Consider the following 21,104-nt stretch of genomic DNA (forward strand, 5'->3'; position numbering starts at 1 on the left):
GGCCGCCAATGCGATGATGGTGTGCAAGTGGGTGATGGAGGGGGAGGGGGCTGCTTGGAAGAGGCTGGAGACGGCGTCTTGTGTGGATACGAGTCTGGGGGCGCTGGCAACGGCGCCGCTGCCGCTCCCTCCAAGGAGGCATACCACAAGCCCAGTGGTGGTGGCTGCCCTCAAAATTTGGGGGCAGTGGAGGCGGCACAGGGGGGGAAGTGGGGCCTCGGCGGGGACCCCATTACGGGGGAACCACCGGTTTGCCCCAGGAAGAACAGGTGGAGGGTTTGCGGGGTGGCACAGGGCAGGGATACGAAAGTTGGGGGACCTGTTTGTGGACGGGAAGTTCGCGAGCCTGGGTGAGCTGGAGGAGAAGTACGGGCTCCCCCCCCGGGGAACACCTTCAGGTACTTACAGGTAAGGGCGTTTGCCAGACGGCAGGTGGCGCAATTCCCGCGGCTATGGCCACACACAGTACAGGACAGGGTGCTCTCGGGGGGGGGGGGGGGGGGGGAAAGAGGAGGAGAGGAGGATGGGTGGGGGGGGGGAGAGGAGGATGGGTGGGAGTGGGGAAGATCTCAGAAACTTACCAGGTGATGCAGGAGGAGGAGGAGGCCTAGGTGGTGGAGGTAAAAGGTAAGTGGCAGGAGGAGTTGGGAGAGGAAATTGAGGAAGGGACGTGGGCAAATGCCCTGGGGAGGGTGAACTCTTCCTCATCGTGCGCGAGGCTCAGCCTCATACAGTTTAAGTTGCTGCACAGGGCACACATGACCGGGACAAGGATGAGCCAATTTTTTTGGAGGTGAGGACAGGTGTGTTAGGTGTTCAGGGAACCTGGCAAATCACACCCATATGTTCTGGGCATGCCCAGCGCTGGAGGAATTTTGGAAGGGCGTAGTGAGGATGGTGTCGAGGGTGGTAGGATCCAGGGTCAAACTGGGCTGGGGGCTCGCAATATTTGGGGTGGCAGAGGAGCCTGGAGTGCAGGAGGCGAAAGAGGCCGGAATTCTGGCCTTTGCGTCCCTGGTAGCCCGGCGAAGGATTCTTCTTCAGTGGACAGATGCGAGGCCCCCAAGCGTGGAATCCTGGTTCAATGATATGGCGGGGTTTATTAAGTTGGAGATGGTGAAATTCGCCTTGAGAGGGTCGGAAGAAGGGTTCTTTAGGTGGTGGCAACCGTTCTTAGACTTCCTGGCAGAGTGGTAGACATTGGTCAATGGCAGCAGCAACTCGGGCGGGGGTGGGGGGCGGGGGTCACTTTATTATTTTTTGTTTCTGTTATTCACACCGGATGGTCTGAGGGGGTGTATATACTTGCTGTATTAAGTCGGGGTGTTAATGTTAATTTTTTATTCATGTACGGGGGGGAGGGGGGTATGGAGGGTTGTCTTTCTGGACTGTGTTTTGTACTTAACCCTGTTGGGTTCCTTTTTTATTTTGTTATTGATATTTTATGAAAACTTTAATAAAAATTATTTTTTAAAAAAAGAATCTATCTATCTTGACCGTAAAAATATCCAGTGACCTAGCTCCCACCACCTTCTAAGGCAGAGAGTTCCAAAGTCGCACAACCCTCAGAGGAAAAAAACAACTCTTCATCTCTGTCCTAAAAGGTTGACACCCTAATTTTAAAACATTGCCCCCTAGTTCTGGACTCACTTATAAAGAGGAAACATTCTTTCATGTCTGTCATGTCAAGACCATTCAGGATCTTGTACATTTCAGTCAAGTCATTCATTGCTCTTCTAAACTCTAGTGGAAACAAGCCCAGTCTGTCTCATCTTCCCTCATAAGCCAACCCACTCATTCCAGGTATCAATCTCGTACACCTCCTCTGAACCGCTTCCATCACATTTACATCCTTCTTTAAATAAAGAGACCAAAACTGCACAAAATATTCATGATATGGTCTCACCAATGCCTTGTATAACTGAAGCGTAACATCCTTACTTTTATGTTCAATTTCCTGTGTTCCTTAATTCCCTGAGAAACTCAAAAACTGTCTATCCCAGCCTTAAGGCTTGGGTCACGATCTGTGTGAAGCCTGCACGTTCTCTCTCCTGTGTCTGCATGGTTTCCTCCGGGTGCTCCGGTTTCCTTGCACAGTCCAAAGATGTGCAGGTTAGGTGGATTGGCCATGCTAAATTGCCCTTCGCGTCCAAAAAAGTTAGGTGGGGTTACAGGGATAGGGTGGAAGTGTGGGCTTAAGTAGGATGCTCTTTCCAAGGGCCGGTGGAGATTCGATGGGCCTAATGGCCTCCTTCTGCGCTGCATAGAACAGTACAGCACAGAACAGGCCCTAAGGCCCTCGATGTTGTGCCGAGCATTGTCCGAAACCAAGATCAAGCTATCCCACTCCCTGTCATTCTGGTGTGCTCCATGTGCATTTTATGATTCTATGATTCTTAAATGTATTCAACGATAGAGCATCCGCAGCCCTCTGAAGTAGAGAATTCTAAAGATTCACAACTCTTTTGAGTGAAATAGTTCTCATCTCAATTGTAAATGATCACCCCATATCCTAAGACCATAAGACATAGCAGAACTAGGCCATTTGGCCCATCAAGTCTGCTCCGCCATTCAATCATGGCTGATATGTTTTTCATCTCCATTTTCCTGCCTTCTCCTCATAACCCCTGATCCCCTTAACTCCATTCAACTCCCTATGTGGGATACCATACAGACTGTAGTGTTTCAAGAAGGTGGCACACCGCTATTTCCTCAAGGGCAATTCGGGATATGTAATAAATGTCAGAAATGCCCACGTCTCATAAACAATTTCAAAATTAAAAATAAATAAATTTAGAGTTCCCAATTATTTTTTTCCAATTAAGGCGCTGTATAGCATGGCCAATCCCCCTACCCTGCATATCGTTGGGTTGTGGGGGTGAGAACCACGCAGACACGGGGAGAATATGCAAACGCCACATGGACAGTGACCTGGGGCCGGGATCGAACCCGGGTCCTTGGAGCCATGGCGCAGCAATGCTAACCACTGCGCCACCGCACCGCCGCATTAAGAAATATTTTTTCTTATGTTTCCCATGTGTGAGAGAACAAGAATTGAGCAGCAATGCTAAAATCTGAGGTTCCAACTGACCCCATCAATTTATATTCGTAGGAAAACAAGGTATTTCTAGGCAATACTTTTGCAAATGGGAGCAATCATGTATGAATAAATCATGGCAGGACAGCTCCAAGGCATGGTCTGCTCCTCTTGCTCCATGTGGCAGGCTGGGGACAGTTCCAGTCCCCAGGGTCAGCAGGTGTGCAGGAAGTGTCTCCGGTTACAGCTCCTGGAAGCTCGAGTTTCAGAGCTGGAGCGGTGGCTGGAGACACTGTGGAGCATCCGCGAGTCGGAGAGCATCGTAGATAGCACGTATAGAGAGGTGGTCACACCGCAGGCTCAGACTCCGCAGGCAGGAAGGGAATGGTTGACCACCAGACAGAGCAAGGCAGGTAGTGCAGGAATCCCTTGTGGCCATTCCCCTGCAGAACAGATATACCGCTTTGGATACTGTTGAGGGGAATGGCCTCTCAGGGGAAAACAGCAACATCCAAACTCGTGGCACCACGGTTGGTTCTGCTGCAGAGGCATGGGGTGATAAGTGTGACAGTGCAATAGTTATAGGGGAATAGACAGGCGTTTCTATGGCCGCAAAGGTGACTCCAGGATGGCATGTTGCCTCCCTGGTGCTATGGTCACGGATGTCTCGGAGCGGGTACAGGACATTCTGGAAGGGGAGGGTGAACAGCCAGTGGTCGTGGTACACATCGGTACAAACGACATAGGTAAAAAAAAAAGGGATGAGGTCCAAAAAGCAGAATACAGCGAGCTAGGAAGTAAGTTAAGAAATTGGACCTCGAAGGTAGTGATCTCAGGTTTACTACCGGTCCACGTGCTAGTCAGAGTAGAAATGACAGGATATATAGGATGAATACATGGCTGAAGGGCTGGTGTCGGGGAGGGTTTCAGATTCCTGGGGCATTGGGACCGGTTCTGGGGGAGATGGGACCTGTACAAACTGGACGGGTTGCACCTGGGCAGGACTGGAACTGATGTCCTAAGGGGGCAAATATTTGCTAGAGCGGTTGGGGAGTGTTTAAACTAATGTGGCAGTGGGATGGGAACCGATGCAGGAAGTCGAAAGGTAGTAAAACAGGGACAGAAACAAAAGGCAGTAAGGGGGAAAGTGTAAGGCAGAGAAGCCATAGTCAAAAATCAAAAAGGGTGACAGTACAAGGTACAGTGACTGAGGGGAGCTCAGTGAATAGGCCCAGTAATACTAAAAGGAATAAAACGGGAAGTAAAAACATACATGGAAAGCGACGCGGCAGGTTGTTACTCGAAGATATGGGTTCAACGACAAGGAAAATTAAGAGGAAAAATAACTTGGGAGAGGTTACTGATCAAGGTGTTATGATTCAAAACAGAGGTATAAAAGCCACCATAAGTGTACTTTACCTGAATACTCGTAGTATTCAGAATAAGGTAAATGAGTTGATGGCGCAAATCATCGTGAATGACTATGATTTAGTGGCCATTGCTGAAACATGGTTAAAGGATGGTCACGATTGGGAGTTAAATTTCCAAGGGTATCCAACCACACGGAAGGACAGAGTGGATGGTAAGGGAGGTGGTGTAGCTCTGTTATTTAAGGATGACATCCGGGCAATAGTAAGGGATGATATCGGTGCTATGGAGGATAAGGTTGAATCCATTTGGGTGGAAATCAGGAATAGTAAGGCGAAAAAGTCACTGATAGGAGTAGTCTATAGGCCACCAAATAGTAACATTATGGTGGGGCAGGCAATAAACAAAGAAATAACGGATGCATGTAGAAATGGTACAGCAGTTATCATGGGGGATTTTAATCTACATGTCGATTGGTTTAACCAGGTCCTTCAAGACAGCCTTGAGGAGGAGTTTATAGAATGTATCCGTGATAGTTTCCTAGAACAGTATGTAATGGAACCTACGAGGGAACAAGCGGTCCTAGATCTGGTCCTGTGTAATGAGACAGGATTGATTAATGATCTCATAGTTATGGATCCTCTCGGAAGGAGCAATCACAATATGGTGGAATTTAAAATACAGATGGAGGGTGAGAAGGTAAAATCAAACACTAGTGTTTTGTGCTTAAACAAAGGAGATTACAATGGGCTGAGAGAAGAGCTAGCTGAGGTAGACTGGGAGCAAAGACTTTATGGTGAAACAGTTGAGGAACAGTGGAGAACCTTACAAGCGATTTTTCACAGTGCTCAGCAACAAAAAGGAAGGACGGTAGAAAGAGGGAAAATCGACCGTGGATATTTAAGAAATTAAGGGAGAGTATCAAATTGAAGGAAAAAGCGTACAAAGTGGCGAAGTTCCGTGGGAGACTAGAGGACTGGGAAATCTTTAGGGGGCAACAGAAAGCTACTAAAAAAGCTATAAAGAAGAGTAAGATCGATTATGAGAGTAAACTTGCTCAGAATATAAAAACAGATAGTAAAAGCTTCTACAAATATATAAAACAAAAAAGAATGGCTAAGGTAAATATTGGTCCTTTAGAGGATGAGAAGGGAGATTTAATAATGGGAGATGAGGAAATGGCTGAGGAACTGAACAGGTTTTTTGGGTCGGTCTTCACAGTAGAAGGCACAAATAACATGCCAGTGATTGATGGAAATGAGGCTATGACAGGTGAGGACCTTGAGATGATTGTTATCACTAACGAGGTAGTGATGGGCAAGCTAATGGGGCTAAAGGTAGACCAGTCTCCTGGCCCTGATGGAATGCATCCCAGAGTGCTAAAAGAGATAGCTAGGGAAATTGCAAATGCACTCGTGATAATTTACCAAAATTCACTAGACTCTGGGGTGGTCCCGGCGGATTGGAAATTAGCAAACGTGACACCACTGTTTAAAAAAGGAGGTAGGCAAAAAGCGGGTAATTATAGGCCAGTTAGCTTAACTTCGGTAGTAGGGAAGATGCTGGAATCTATCATCAAGGAAGAAATAGCGAGGCATCTGGATGGAAATTGTCCCATTGGGCAGACGCAGCATGGGTTCATACAGGGCAGGTCGTGCCTAACTAATTTAGTGGAATGTTTTGAGGACATTACCAGTGCGGTTGACAACGGGGAGCCAATGGATGTGGTATATCTGGATTTCCAGAAAGCTTTTGACAAGGTGCCACACAAAAGGTTGCTGCAGAAGATAAAGATGTGTGACGTTAAGGGTAAAGTAGTATCCTGGATTGAGGATTGGTTAATTAATAGAAAGAGTGGGGATTAATGGGTGTTTCTCTGGTTGCCAATCAGTAGCTAGTGGTGTCCCTCAGGGATCAGTGTTGGGCCCACAATTGTTCACAATTTACATAGATGATTTGGAGTTGGGGACCAAGTGCAATGTGTCCATGTTTGCAGACGACACTAAGATGAGTGGTAAAGCAAAAAGTGCAGAGGATACCGGAAGTCTGCAGAGGGATTTGGATAGGTTAAATTAATGGGCTAGCGTCTGGCAGATGGAATACAAATGTTGACAAATGTGAGATTATCCATTTTGGTAGGAATAACAGCAAAAGGGATTATTATTTAAATGATAAAATGTTAAAACATGCTGCTGTGCAGAGACCTGGGTGTGCTAATGCATGAGTCTCAAAAAGTTGGTTTACAGGTGCAACAGGTGATTAAGAAGGCAAATGGAGTTTTGTCCTTCATTGCTAGAGGGATGGAGTTTAAGACTAGGGAGATTATGCTGCAATTGTATAAGGTGTTAGTGAGGCCACACCTGGAGTATTGTGTTCAATTTTGGTCTCCTTACCTGAGAAAGGTTATACTGGCACTGGAGGGTGTGCAGAGGAGATTCACTAGGTTAATCCCACACCTGAAGGGGTTGGATTACAGGAGAGGTTGAGTAGACTGGGACTGTACTCATTGGAATTTAGAAGGATGCGGGGGGATCTTATAGAAACATATACAATTATGAAGGGAATAGATAGGATAGATGCGGGCAGGTTGTTTCCACTGGCAGGTGAAAGGAGAACGAGGGGGCATAGCCTCAAAGTAAGGGGAAGTAGATTTAGGACTGAGCTTAGGAGGAACTTCTTCACCCAAAGGGTTGTGAATCTCTGGAATTCTTTGCTCAGTGAAGCAGTTGAGGCTCCTTCATTAAATGTTTTTAAGATAAAGATAGATAGTTTTTTGAAGAATAAAGGGATTAAGGGTTATGGTATTCGGGCCGGAAAGTGGAGCTGAGCCCACAAAAGATCAGCCATGATCTCATTGAATGGTGGAGCAGGCTCGAGGGGCCAGATGGCCTACTCCTGCCCCTCGTTCTTATGTTCTCATGAGGAAGAAATGCTTCAACTGCTATCGTTCGGTTTGAAGTGCCGTGAATAGGCTGGCGTGCTGTATGAAAGCTCAGGAATTTTAACGTGCCGTTCTCTCTTTCCATACTGCAGCCATTGTGCTCGACCATCCTTGAGATACAAAATCTTCAGCTCTGATCATGCATGAATCAAGAGACCAGTGGAATATCTATCCTGAAACTAGGTTCCTTGTTCTAGATTCTACAATGCGCAGAAACACTTCCTCAGTGTCCACCCTATCAAGCCTGTTAATTTTGTAGATTATAATGAGATCATCTCTCTCTTTCTATTAAACTCCAGAGAATATAATTTATTCAATCTCTCATCTCGGGGCTTGTTTAGCACAGGGCTAAATCGCTGGCTTTCAAAGCAGACCACGGCAGGCCAGCAGCATGGTTCAATTCCCGTACCAGCCTCCCTGAACAGGCGCCGGAATGTGGCGACCAGGGACTTTTCACAGTAACTTCATTTGAAAGCTACTTGTGACAATAAGCGATTTTCATTTCATTTCATTTTCAGGATACTCCACTCATCCCAGGGACAAATTTTGTGTACCTTTGCAGTACCACCTCCAATGCAAACATATCCTTGCTTAAATGTGGAGACCAAAACTGTACACAGTGCTTTCAATGCGGCCTCACCAAAAGCCTGTACAACAGTAAAAAGACTTCTTTATTCTTGTTCTTCAATCCCCAACATGCCATTTGTCTTCCTATTTGCTTGCTGCACCTGTATGCATTCCTTTTAACAGCACAGCCAAATCTCTGAACATCAACACTTAATATTTTCTCACCTTTTAAAAACTATTCAGCATTTCTTTACTTATGGCCAAAGCAAATACTTCACATATCCTCTTGTTGTACTCCATATGCCATCTTATTGTTGCCCGCTCATTTAATCTGTCTATATCTTTGGGGGTCGGTTTAGCTCATGGGGCTAGACAGCTGGTTTGTGATGCAAAGCAAGGCCAGCAGCGCGGGTTCAATTCCCAGCTTGGCTGAGGTTATTCACGAGTGGCTGCCTTCTCATACTTGCCCCTCGCCTGAGGTGTGGTGATCCTCTGGTTCAACCTCCACCAGTCCGGTCCGCTCTCCCCCGCGAAGGGGAAAGCAGCCTATGGTCATCTGGGACAATGGCAACTTTACTGTAACTATATCTCTTTGCAGCCTCGCTCTGTATTGCCCACAGCTTACCTTTCCACTTAGCTTGATATCATTAGTCTCTTCATCTAAGTCATTAGTATAGACTGTAAATAACTGAGATCCAGCACTGATCCTTGCAGCACTCTACTATTCACTCCTTGCCAACTTGAAAAAGCCCACTTTATGCCCACTTTTTATTAACCTGTTCAACAATCCCCTATCTGTGCAAATATGTGGAGCACAACTGGAATTCTTTATTATGTTTGTGTCCTGGGATGCACAGGTCTTTTGCAGCCTGAGGATACACCTGATTGATTCACTGAGGCTAGCCACTTAGAAACTGGGTTCTTGAGGTTACTACCTGTACTTCATCCCAGTACATTTAGCTTCAGGTGGCAGCTGGCTACATGAGACATTTCTGGAATCTGGTACCATGTTACAAAAGCAGCTTGAAATTTCAGCCCACAGACTTGCTGAGAGGACCTGTTCATATAAATTAAACACTGTGATTTTTGCCAGATTTAGTGAATTGAGTAAGTTTGAATTGCAGCTGCTGTGGTATATGTGAGGTCAGGAGTTGGCTTCACAAATATCTTTCTAAAGTCCATATCAATGTAGTTACAGTGAGACCACAGCGAGTCAAACTCAGATGACACAAAATTTGGTTATGTCAAATTAGTCGACCATTCCCACTGGCAGAATAGTTAGTTCCATGGAATGATGCCAATTCCACACTGGTACCCCAGATTAGCCAAACTGGTCATATGACCCCGTTGACTAATCGGAATGGAGTCAGACCACACATGCTCAAAATTCTGGAGGGCTGGGCAAGAGATCATTTGACATCGACATCGCCCTGCGAACAGACGTGCAAAGCCAGCCCGTATAACTAAACCAGTGAAAAAGTTTAAAGGTTGTCAATCGGAAATTGGCTCCTCAAGATGTCAAGAACGAGGAGGAGCAGGCTGAGGCCAACCAATCTGATGGTGAGGCACTTTTCACTCACCTGTGGACATGGAAATTAAATAGAGAGAAACATGGAAACACGAGGAGCTGCATGACAGGAAAAATAGATGACGTAATTATGGATGCAGTGCATTCTTCAACCGAGGAGGCCGATGACCCTGAAGAGTCCACAAATGACTGAGCAGAAGAAACATTAGAGTTTTTCCGGAGTTAACTCCTGACATTTTTCAATGCAAAGCTTTGGTCTTTCACAAGGTCAGGCCATTGTAAGGCATGAACAAATTGAATAAAGACTCTTTCACACTTTTACCATTTTATTGTGTTTTCATTTGGCAGTTAAATATTGTTCTTGACAAAGACCATGTTTGTGGGCATATCGGATTATGTAGTGTATTCGTATGGGAATGGGGTCACCTCGGCTATCACAAAGATCTGCTTAACATGAATTTGTGGACATATACACTGGGATTTGACTCTGTGGTTCAATATGATAGGTGTGGAGTTGTTTGGCACTAGAAGGAACTCTGGATTATACTATGTGATAGTGGGTAAATCCAGAATCTTCCTGGTCCTCCATGTGATGGTTAACCCTGGATTTGAACAGAGGCAGATAGGGACATAGTTCTGCCATTGATGCTTCTTAAAATGAGATTGTAACACTAAGTCATTAACCAATGGTATTTTTCTACTCACATTTTCAACCAAACAAGACTGTTGATGCGCAGCAATTGAAGATTTTGTATTTTTGGCACAAACAGGATATCACCTCTGGTTTCCTCCAAAGTCCAAAGATGTGCTGGGGAGGTGGATTGGCCATGCTAAATTGCCCTTGTGTCCAAAATGTTAGGTGGGGTGACGGGGAAAGGGTGGGGATTGGGCTTAGGTAGGGTGGTTTTTTTGCAGGTTTGGTGCAGACTCGATGGACCGAATGGCCTCCTGTTGCATTGTAGGAATTCAATGATTCTATGATGTTAGATTGGATTAATTGGCAAACCGTTTGTTCCAAATAGTCCATGTCTTTATGCTCTTCGAGCAATTGGACCCTCCTCCCATCTGTCCGCATCTATATCCACCATTGTAACTATCTATTCATCTCTTTCCCCATCCACATGTTTACCTTCCCCTTAAATGCATTTATACTATTTGCTTCAACCACACCCTGTGCATTGCAGCTTGTTAAAACCACATTACAGTTAATTCCATCATTGATTGTAGGTATTGTGGAACATCAAAGTTGCAAAGACGTTCCGACTCTTATTTGTTTTTATCTGCCATTATTTGCCTATTATTTACCAAGCCAAGGAGCTGCATGTGTCCAACTGAAGGTATCTTGTTTCCATTGTCAGGAGCAGAGAGGGTGGCCTGACAAAACTGAAGGCGTACAGAATTTTGTAACCTAGCCTTAGTAGGTGATTCATTATTTTCCAAATTTTTTAAGAGTTTGCTGTTCTTTATATTGAACACTTCCCAATTTCTACAATCCAGATGTGCTGTGTTAAGTACTAGTCATTATAGGGCGGCACGGTAGCACAGTTGCTTCACAGTTCCAGGGTCCCAGGTTTGATTCCCGGCATGGATCACTGTCTGAGCGGAGTCTGCACAGAACTCCTTGTCTGCATGGGTTTCCTCCGGGTGCCTCAGATTCCTCCCACAGTCCAAAGATGTGTAGGTTAGGTGTATTGGCCATGCTAAATTGCCCTTCGTGTCCAAAAAGGTGAGGTGGGGTTACTGGGAAAGGGTGGAGGTGTTAGCTTAAGTGGGGTGCTCTTTCCATGGGTGGTGCAGATTTGATTGTCCCAATGGCCTCCTTCTGTACTGTAAATTCTATGATTCTATGCTATTACTTCACATTGTTGAAATCATTTTTTTTGATCTTGTTAATTTTGAATCAGTTTCATTCCCAAAATGTCAAATAGTTCTGTTTATATAAAACAAAAGCAGAATAAATAGAAATCTTACCCAGCATTATTCTGACTAGAACTTTTCAAACTTTGGATTGATGAAAGCGTAATCCTGTCTTTAAAATTCATATGAACAAAGAACAAAGAACAAAGAAAAGTACAGCACAGGAACAGGCCCTTCGGTCCTCCCAAGCCCGTGCCGACCATGCTGCCCGACTAAACTACAATCTTCTACACTTCCTGGGTCCGTATCCCTCTATTCCCATCTTATTCATGTATTTGTCAAGATGCCCCTTAAATGTCACTATCGTCCCTGCTTCCACCACCTCCTCCGGTAGCGAGTTCCAGGCACCCACTACCCTCTGTGTAAAAACATGCCTCGTACATCTACTGTAAACCTTGCCCCTCTCACCTTAAACCTGTGCCCCCTAGTAATTGACCCTGCTACCCTGGGGAAAAGCCTCTGACTATCCACTCTGTCTATGCCCCTCATAATTTTGTAGACCTCTATCAGGTCACCCCTCAACCTCCGTCGTTCCAGTGAGAACAAACCGAGTTTATTCAACCGCTCCTCATAGCTAATGCCCTCCATACCAGGCAACATTCTGGTAAATCTCTTCTGCACCCTCTCTAAAGCCTCCACATCCTTCTGGTAGTGTGGCGACCAGAATTGAACACTATCTCCAAGTGTGGCCTAACTAAGGTTCTATACAGCTGCAACATGACTTGCCAGACTTGCCTTGAAGAAAGACTGTGTCAGGAAACTGTTCTGCGTATTTCAGAGTTTCTGGAGAACAGTAAGACCATCTTCATATTGTGTTATGTAAAATAATTGGAAACAAATCAAAATATCAGATTGGATACTTATTTCTGTTTTCTCTTTTATCTTCCCACAGTTAATATATTCCAAGGTATGTATTAGATAGAGTTTAAGGAAGTGTCTGGTGTTGCTGCAGATCTTTTCCGTGTTTAACATGGCATCCCAGTGTCATGTCCTCCCTTGTAAGGCGTATGTTTGTGAGCATTTACCAGGAACACTGACCTGAATTTCACCAGGATTTACTTTGCCAAACTGTCTTTAGACCAGCTGCTGAATTGCTGCAGCAATCATCATTTCTAAAAATAGGGTCATCATATACTGTGCATGAGAGAGGATGCTTTGGGTTTCATTTTATTTTGCTGGCAAATGGAAACATTACTTTGTGGAAGGAACTGAAGTCCCCAAAGTAAAACATGAATGCATTGTTCACTATATATTTTTTAGCCACAAGATATATTATTTTACCCTTCTTTAAATATTGAAATCAATTAGTTTGTTTTAAATTCTGCTTGGGCCTCAGTTTAATATGAAATGTTTCTTCAAATTTTAGATATGATTTCTCCCTTCCCCTTTAAAATATATTACGCTCTTCACATCACCATCGCAGATGGGTGTGCTGCAAACAAAATATGGTGTGAAATCTTCTGTGTCTCTGGGGTGGTGCTTTCAGCTATCGACGCGAGATGCAGGAGAGTGGGAAGTGCTTTTTGGTGCCTAGTGGAGACTTAAGTGTAGTGTGGCCTGGCATTTGTTTTGTTTTGTGGGACATTGCTTAGCGTCAAGTTAATGCCTTAGTCAAATTCATATAACAAAAGAAAAATGACCGAGCATTAATTTGAAATGTATAATATTGCTTTGAGTATGGAAAACTGAAAGTGATCTCTAGCTACCTGTGGATGGCTGGTATCTATTAAAATAAATTCATTTCATTCATAGTTAAGAAGGTCATTGTGAGTAGGTTGGTCACGCACGTCCAGTGCAAATTTGCAGTTTTTAAATAAAATAATGCATACCAGTTGTGCTTTTACACCTGCCCTAACGGTTTGTAAACTGTTGGAAAATAATATTTTAAGGAGCTGTGTCACAGTTGGTCAAACTCCTACTTATTGACAATTTTTTCTGAAGAATATAACTTGTTAGTTTTCCATTTGTACCACGTACCCATACAAAAGAATTGACCTCCAGATATAGTTTATTGAATAGGTGCACACACATACACAGTGCAACTCAAGAGGAATTTATAATTGCTTTGAAAAATTTTCAATAAAGAGTTTAAAGTAATGGAAGTCTACAGTATCAGAAATAAGCCCGTGACTCAGAAAAGCAAAACCTTTGTTCTGGTTCCAGTGGGCCAATTTCAGGAGCTTCCATTTACAAAGCATTAGCAGTCATGTCATTTCATATTAAGCTTGAAATTCTGAATAAGGCCTCTATGAGGATGCCTTCAAAGGTAGAACAGTTAAGCAGCTTTCATTATTTCAGATGGAAAGATGGAGATCCAGCGAGTAACAATCAAACATGAAATAAATTGGGTTTAAATAGTCTAGATATGGGCCTCATCAGCTAATTTGTTCTATTCTTGTGATGGGGACGGAACTAGAAGAATTCATATGATACTGAGCTTGGTTTCACACTGAGGAACCCATGGTTGGCAATACAATACAGATATTTATTGAATGCAAGTAAAGATGCATACCAATGGTATCTATATGGGTACAATTATCATGATGTAACATGTATGTAGACTTGCTTTATAATTTCTTTGTCTACCTTATCCAAACCTGTCCTGCTCTCGTCAAATCTCCCCTCAATTTCCTATGCTCCGAGAACAACCCCAGCTTCGACTTAACTTTGAAGCCAAAATATCCCATTCCTGAAATCATTTGGGTAAATAGCTTCTGCAATTGTTCAAGAACTCTCACATTCTTCCTAAAGTGTAGTGACCAGAACTGAATGCAATGCTCTAACCAGAACTTTATAAAAGTTCAGCAGAGCTTCCGTGCTTTTGTGCTCTTGTGCCTTTTTAAAATGAAGCCCAAGATCATATGTGCTTTGCTAATCACTCTCTCAATATGGCCTGCCATCTTCAAACTCCATCTACATGGACCCAAAGGTCTCTCTTTTCCTACTGTAGATAAATAAATGACATAGATGTGTCTCAAATATTCACGAATGCTTCATGTGCAATATATCATTTTGTTGTTAAACTGAGGTGTTTTTTGTCTGTTTAAAACATACCGTAGCAATATTTTGAGTAGTGCAGATAATATTTCCCTGGCCAACATTCGTTGCACAACTAACAAACTCAAAGAGAATAGCTGATCATCTAGTTCATTGATATGTGAGGCCTCGTAGTGCTGGAAGTGACTGCCACGTTTGCCTACTGACATTGAACACACTTCAAAAATAATTCTATATTATGGACTGTTTTGGGATCATGATGAATGCTTCTTAGAGTAGTTATGTTTGATTGTGGGGAGCAGCGAGCACTGAGTGGCATGCCCCAGTGTACAGTGTTGGGAAAACTGTAATTTCTAATTTATTTGGATGACTTTGATTCTAAAACTTTATGAAAATTGTTCAAATTTGCAGCAGGTACCAAACAAGAACATGCTGTGGATTTGCAGAAGACAGCTCAGTTCTAATTTATATAGATGACTTTGATTCTAAAACTTTATGGAAATTGGTCTATTTGCAGCAGATACCAAACTAGAACAAGCTGTGGATTTGGAGATCAGTTGGATAAAATATATAAGTCAACAACAATGGCAGATGAGCATAAAGTATGGCACCTAGAAAGCAAAAATGGGAAAAACATGAGCTCAAGAGGTTGGTGTTGACCTAGCTATGGACTAAACAGACTAAAGTATAAGTCAAATTATACTTTGAGAATAGTGGTGAGAGACTACAATTCAAAAAAAGTACTTCACTGGCTGTAAAATGCTTTGAGATATCCTGTGGTTGTGAAAGGCGCTGTATAGATGCAGGTCTCCCATATAGAAGGGAGATATTTCAGCTCCAGGAGTGCATTGAAGAGCCATGAGATTGTACCCAGTAATTGACTTAATCAACACCCCTACAGCAGATTATCTGGTCATTAAGACATTTGCTGTTGGTGGGAGCTTGCTGTGCACAAATTGGCTGTCACAATTCCGACATTACAACAATGAATACACTTCAAAAGTACTTCATTGGCTGTTAAGTGTTTTAGAATGCCTTGAGGTTATGAAAGCTGTTATTGCAAGTCTTTTTTTAACTTCAGACCATGAATGACACAATTTAAATGCAAATCTGCTTTACTTTTATCTTGCTTACTTTGTAGTGCAGTAACTATTGTCGAATAGATGAAACACCAACATCGTGCACAAAAACATTCCACAAAGAACAATAAGTTTTAGTTCAGTGCCCCTCTTTTTGCTGGTGCTGGTTGATTGAGTAAGGAATATTAATCATGATAGGGAGACCGTTTCACTTTTGAATAAACTGTGGAATCTTTAGCATTCCCTGAACTGACAGATGGGCTCTTGGCCTTGTGCCTAGAGGATAACACCTCAGAATGCAGTACTGAGTCTAAATTGCATAAAGTGTCAACCCAGTTAACGTGCTCAAATCCCGCAAGAGAGGGAAATAAATAAAATCTATCCCCCTAAGCTTTGCCCTTTGAGGTAAACCTTATATAGATCAAACATATAACCTGTTTTGTAGAAGGGTCATTTAGACCTGAGACATTAACTCTGTCTCGCTCTACAGATGCTGCCAGACCTGCTGACTTTATCCAGCATTTTCTGTTTTTTTTTATATAAACAGTTTATTGAGGTATTTATGGTTTTACAACAACAACAAAATAAACAATGCACATGAATTTATAAACATAGTGCAAAAGCCGTCTTCCTCCCTTACAGGTCCCACCTTTACTAACCCCCTACTCTGAACTAAGCTAACCCCCTTCTGCTGACGGTTAATTTTCCGGAAAGAAGTCGACGAACGGCTGCCACCTCCGGGCGAACCCTAACATTGACCCTCTCAAGGCGAACTTGATTTTCTCCAAGCAGAGAAAGCTAGCCATGTCAGGTAGCCAGGTCTCTGACTTCAGGGGCTTTGAGTTCCTCCAAGCTAATAATATCCGTCTCCAGGCTACCAGGGAAGCAAAGGCCAGAACGTCTGTCTCTTTCTCCTCCTGGATTCCCGGATCTGCCGACACTCCGAAAATCACCACCTCTGGATTCGGTGCCACCCTTGTTTTTAACACCGTGGACATGACATCTGCAAACCCCTGCCAGAATCCCCATTTGAGCATGTACAGAACATGTGGACATGGTTCGCTGGCCCTCCCGCACACCTTGCGCACCTATCTTCTACCCCAAAGAACCTGCTCATCCGGGCCACTGCCATGTGAGTCCGGTGAACGACCTCGAATTGTATCAGGCTGAGCATGGCACATGTTGTGGATGCGTTGACTCTACTCAACGAGTCCGCCCAGAGACCATCCTCTATCTCTCCTCCCAACTCCTCTTCCCACATGCCCTTCAGCTCCTCGGTCTGCATCTCCTCTTACCCCATGAGTTCCTTGTAAATGTCAGAGACCCTCCATTCTCCCACCCACACTCTAGAAACTACCCTGTCCTGTATCCCCCTTGGTGGTAGAGAAGGTTGAAACCTGCCTGCGTAGGAAGTCCCGCACCTGCAGGTACCTAAATTTGTTTCCCCTCGCCAATCCAAATTTCTCCTCCAGTTCCCTCAGGCTAGGAAAGCTCCTCTCTATAAACATATCCCCCATCCTCTCAATCCCTGCTCTCTGCCATCTCTGAAACCCTCCCCTCATCCTTCCCGGGGCAATCCGGTGATTATTACAGGTTGGAGACCACACCGATGCTCCATCCGCTCCCACGTGCCTCCTCCATTTCCCCCAGACCCTCAGGGCCGCCACCACCACGGGGCTGGTGGAGTACCGTGCCGGCAGGAATGGCAGAGGTGCTGTTATCAACTCCCCCCAAGCTGGTGCCCTTGCATGAAGCCGCTTCCACACGCTCCCATACCGACCGACCCCCCCCCCCCCCCCCCCCCCCCCAACCACACACACACACACCACCACCACCCACTCCCTGATCATGGCTATGTTCACTGCCCAATAGTAATTACTGAAGTTCGGCAGCGCCAGCCCGCCCTATCCCCGGCTCCGCTCAAGCATCCCCTTTTTTACTCGCGGGGTCTTGCCCGCCCATACAAAGCCAGTGATTACCTTATTGACCCGTTTAAAAAGGACCGCAGAATAAAGATGGGGGAGACTGAAACACAAACAGGAATCTCGGGAGGACCATCATTTTCACTTGTCTGCACCCTCCCAGCTAGTAACAACGGGAGTGCGTCCCATCTCCGAAAATCGTCCTTCGTTTGGTCTACTAGTCAGGCCAGATTTAGCTTGTGCAGCCGTTCCCATTCCCGCGGCACCTGGATGCCTAGGTACCGAAAGCTTCCCCCTACCACTCTAAACGGCAGTTAACCCCGTTGCCTCGCCTGCCCCCTTGCCTGGACCGGAAAAAAGCTCACTTTTCCCCATATTTAGTTTATACCCTGAAAGCTGGCCGAATTCCCCCAGAATCCTCATAATTTCTTCCATCCCCTCTAATTGGTCTGATACATACAGGAGCAGGTCATCTGCATAAAGCGAGACTCTGTGTTCCACTCCCCCACCCCCCCCCCCCCCCCCCCCCCCCACCAGCCCTTCCAGCCCCTTGAGGCTCTCAGCGCAATTGCCAGCGGCTCTATTGCTAAAGCGAACAACAGTGGGGAGAGGGGGCATCCCTCGTCCCCCGATGCAGCCTAAAATAGTCCGATGTTGTCCTATTCGTCCGTACGCTCGCAACAGGAGCCTGATGCAACAACCTGACCCAGTCAATAAAGCCCCGCCCAAATCCGAACCGTCCCAGTACCTCCCACAGATATTCTCATTCTACCCGATCAAAAGCCTTCTCTGTGTCCATTGCGACCACTACCTCCACCCCCCTACCTTCCGGGGGCATCATGATCACATTTAACAAACTTCTTACATTGGCCACCAGCTCCTTCCCTTAACAAACCCTGTCTGGTCCTCCCCAATAACGTTTGGAACGTAATCCTCAATCCTAGAGGACAAGATTTTGGCCAGCAGTTTGGTGTCCACATTCAATAGGGATATCGGCCTAAAGGACCCACACAGCTCCGGGTCCTTGTCCCGCTTCAGGATCAATGAGATTGTGGCCTGTGACATCGTCGGGGGAAGCACCCCACGCTCCCTTGCCTCATTGAATGTCCTCATTAACATCGGCCCCAATATCCCAGGGAACTTTTTGTAGAACTCCACTGGGTACCTGTCCGGCCCCGGGGCTTTACCCGACTGCATAGCCTTCAGACCCTCCACTGTCTCTTCCAACCCGATCGGGCCCTTCTACCAGCCCCCCCATCCACCTTCGGGAAATTCAGCCCCCCCAAGAAGTGCCTCATCTCCTCCGGCCCCGCTGGAGGTTCCGACCCATACAGCCTACTATAAAACTCCTTGAACGCCTTATTCAACCAGGCTCCCGTCCCCATCCTTTACTTTCCCTATCTCCCTGGCTACCTCCCTCTTTCTAAGCTGCTGTGCAAGCCTTCTGCTGGCCTTCTCCCCATGCTCATAGATCGCCCCACTCGCCTTCCTCAGCTGCTCTACCGCCCTCCCTGTGGTTAACAGGCCAAACTCCGCCTGTAGCCTCCTTCGTTCCCTTATGAGGAGAGTAACATGACACAAACTTCGCTAGTGGAGGAGAGAATAATGTTAATGGTGGTTCAATTTTGGATCTTTGTGCTTTGGAAAATTCTGGGTGCTGAAGTGAGAGCACCAGTTTCTTTTCACTTCGTAGCATACTAATTATGCATTGTGAGATTTGCTGTGGAGCCATGGGAATAATAAGCACAGGGCCCCAGACAAAAGTAACACTTGGGGCATTTTACAGCTGACATGAGTGAAAGCAAAATAATCCTCTCCGAACAGAAGTTTACCATAGCTGAGAAACATATTGAATGCTACCTGTATTTTGTTTCCTATTAAATTATAGAACTTGTACAATTCCATCACTTGTCTTAAACTACTGAAAAACCATTCTTTCAATGAGAATATTCCAAATTCATTGATCCAGCAGAGACTTCTAAATTGTAGTTTCCCAATAGGCACAACATAAGGAAAATAATTTGGTTCTGGTAAGCTCTCGGGAGCATTCTGAAAATGGATCATTAAACTGTGTTTTGCATTAACTCCCAGGCTGCAATGGCATCGGCTTCCCATGAAGCTGATTACACTAGTTCCAATTATAAAATTTAGTCAGAAAGCTACTCCGATTTAGGTTTCTAAATGTGGCCTAACAGCAAACACTGTTAGCATCACGATAACTACAGCATTAATGTTTTTGGTCACTGCCATTGATTGATGATGAGAGCAGACGCGTTGGAATATATTCAGATAGTTGAAGAGTGGTAGTTGATGTTGCCTCCAGTCCCACACCAGAGACTTCAGCACTAAAATTTAAGCTGGCATTTTGGTGCAGAACTGAGGGAGTACTACACTGTCGGAGGCGCTGACTTGAGATAAGGTGTTAAACTGAGGACCTATTTGCTCTCTCTGATAAATAGTAAACATTTTGAAAAGGAGCAGTAAAGTTATGTCTATTCTTTTGTCCAATATTTATCCCTCAATCAATATCAATAAAACATTCTCTTGTCATTATCTCATTGCTGTTTGGGGTGCTTGCAGCAGTGACTACAGTTCAGTAGCTATAAAGCACATTGGGACATCTTGAGGTAATGCAAGTCTTTTGTTACTTCTGGCAAAGCACTTGTTTCCTTGTACTGCATAAACAGCCCCACACTGATGGTACCTTTTCCAACAGCTTTTTGAACTATGTTGGAGGCATAGAGGGTGGTAGCTGAAGGGAAGATTTCTAGTAACTAAGAACATAATGAAAAAGCAATAGTGTACTCTAGCTTGGAACAGTACAAGAAACAATTTTGGATCATGTAGGAGGATTGGGTCCTGCTACATAAATAAACTCTATGAACCGATTGGCTCAGATCATTTATAAAATTTGCATCTCAATAAAGCCTTATTGGATGGAGAAAGCTTGGTTTTGGGGCCTACATTTCTGAGCATTAGTTGGTTTCTCTGGATTCTTCGCAGATGGGGAATCAGATATAATTGTGATTTATGTTTTGATTGTTTGGCTCTTGAAAGCACAGCTGAACCAAACTTTGCTTTCTTCCTCCAGGGGCAGAAACTCGCTGGCATATGGTAAGGTTTCAACTCTTAAGAATTAACAATTCAATGTCTTGGTGTTAGGCCTACAGCCAAATCTTTGTTATTGTGTGAAATTTCATCAATTTATTCCGATTTAAATAGAATCTTCAACCAAAAATGTCAGTTTTTCAGAATTTTTGTGCCAATTATTTTAACCGTTAATCCACCTCTACTGTGGGATTTGGTCTGTACCGTATAGAGTTTAGATTGGTATAAGGCTAAACTGTCCCAAATTCCTGTATGGGATTTGAACCTTGCTCTGAGCAAGGTAATGTGTAAATGATTTGACCTTATGTTTTCATGCACAAAGACAACTTGCGCTGTTAGCACTCATATCCACATATAAAATTAGTGAACTTCATGGTTACCTTATCTTGGTTAGCCAGTACTTGGGTAAACTGTTATATTGGAAATAATATCAAGAGTTTAATTTATCCCAAGAGGTTACGTTAATGAAATTCTGTTCCCACACATGTTTTCTGTTGAGAAGATGTATGCAGGGCATTTTAGCTTTTTTTCATAGTGCAGTCTAAGGAATTACTTGCTTTGTAATCCATCAGTAAGGAAAGGTTAGTGAATTGGGTAGTAGGATTTTTGCTAGCAAGGAATAGTAGAAAGGTTAAGAGGC

General features: G+C 44.5%; 1 protein-coding gene across 14 annotated transcripts in view; it reads left to right on the plus strand.

Annotated features, from left to right (window-relative positions):
• The window catches only part of setd5 (SET domain containing 5), a 248,224-nt gene that overhangs the window by 22,261 nt on the left and 204,859 nt on the right, over window positions 1–21,104 (plus strand). For 8 of the 14 annotated variants that reach the window (XM_072472824.1, XM_072472838.1, XM_072472839.1 and 5 more), the window contains exon 2: window positions 20,448–20,470. The exons of the other annotated variants lie outside the window; for them this stretch is intronic. The gene's annotated coding sequence lies outside the window, so the exon portion shown is untranslated. The remainder of the gene's footprint in view (window positions 1–20,447; window positions 20,471–21,104) is intronic. 14 annotated transcript variants of the gene reach the window in all.

The sequence above is a fragment of the Scyliorhinus torazame genome, chromosome 13 (genome assembly GCF_047496885.1).
Source record: "Scyliorhinus torazame isolate Kashiwa2021f chromosome 13, sScyTor2.1, whole genome shotgun sequence".
Taxonomy (NCBI): Eukaryota; Metazoa; Chordata; class Chondrichthyes; order Carcharhiniformes; family Scyliorhinidae; genus Scyliorhinus; species Scyliorhinus torazame.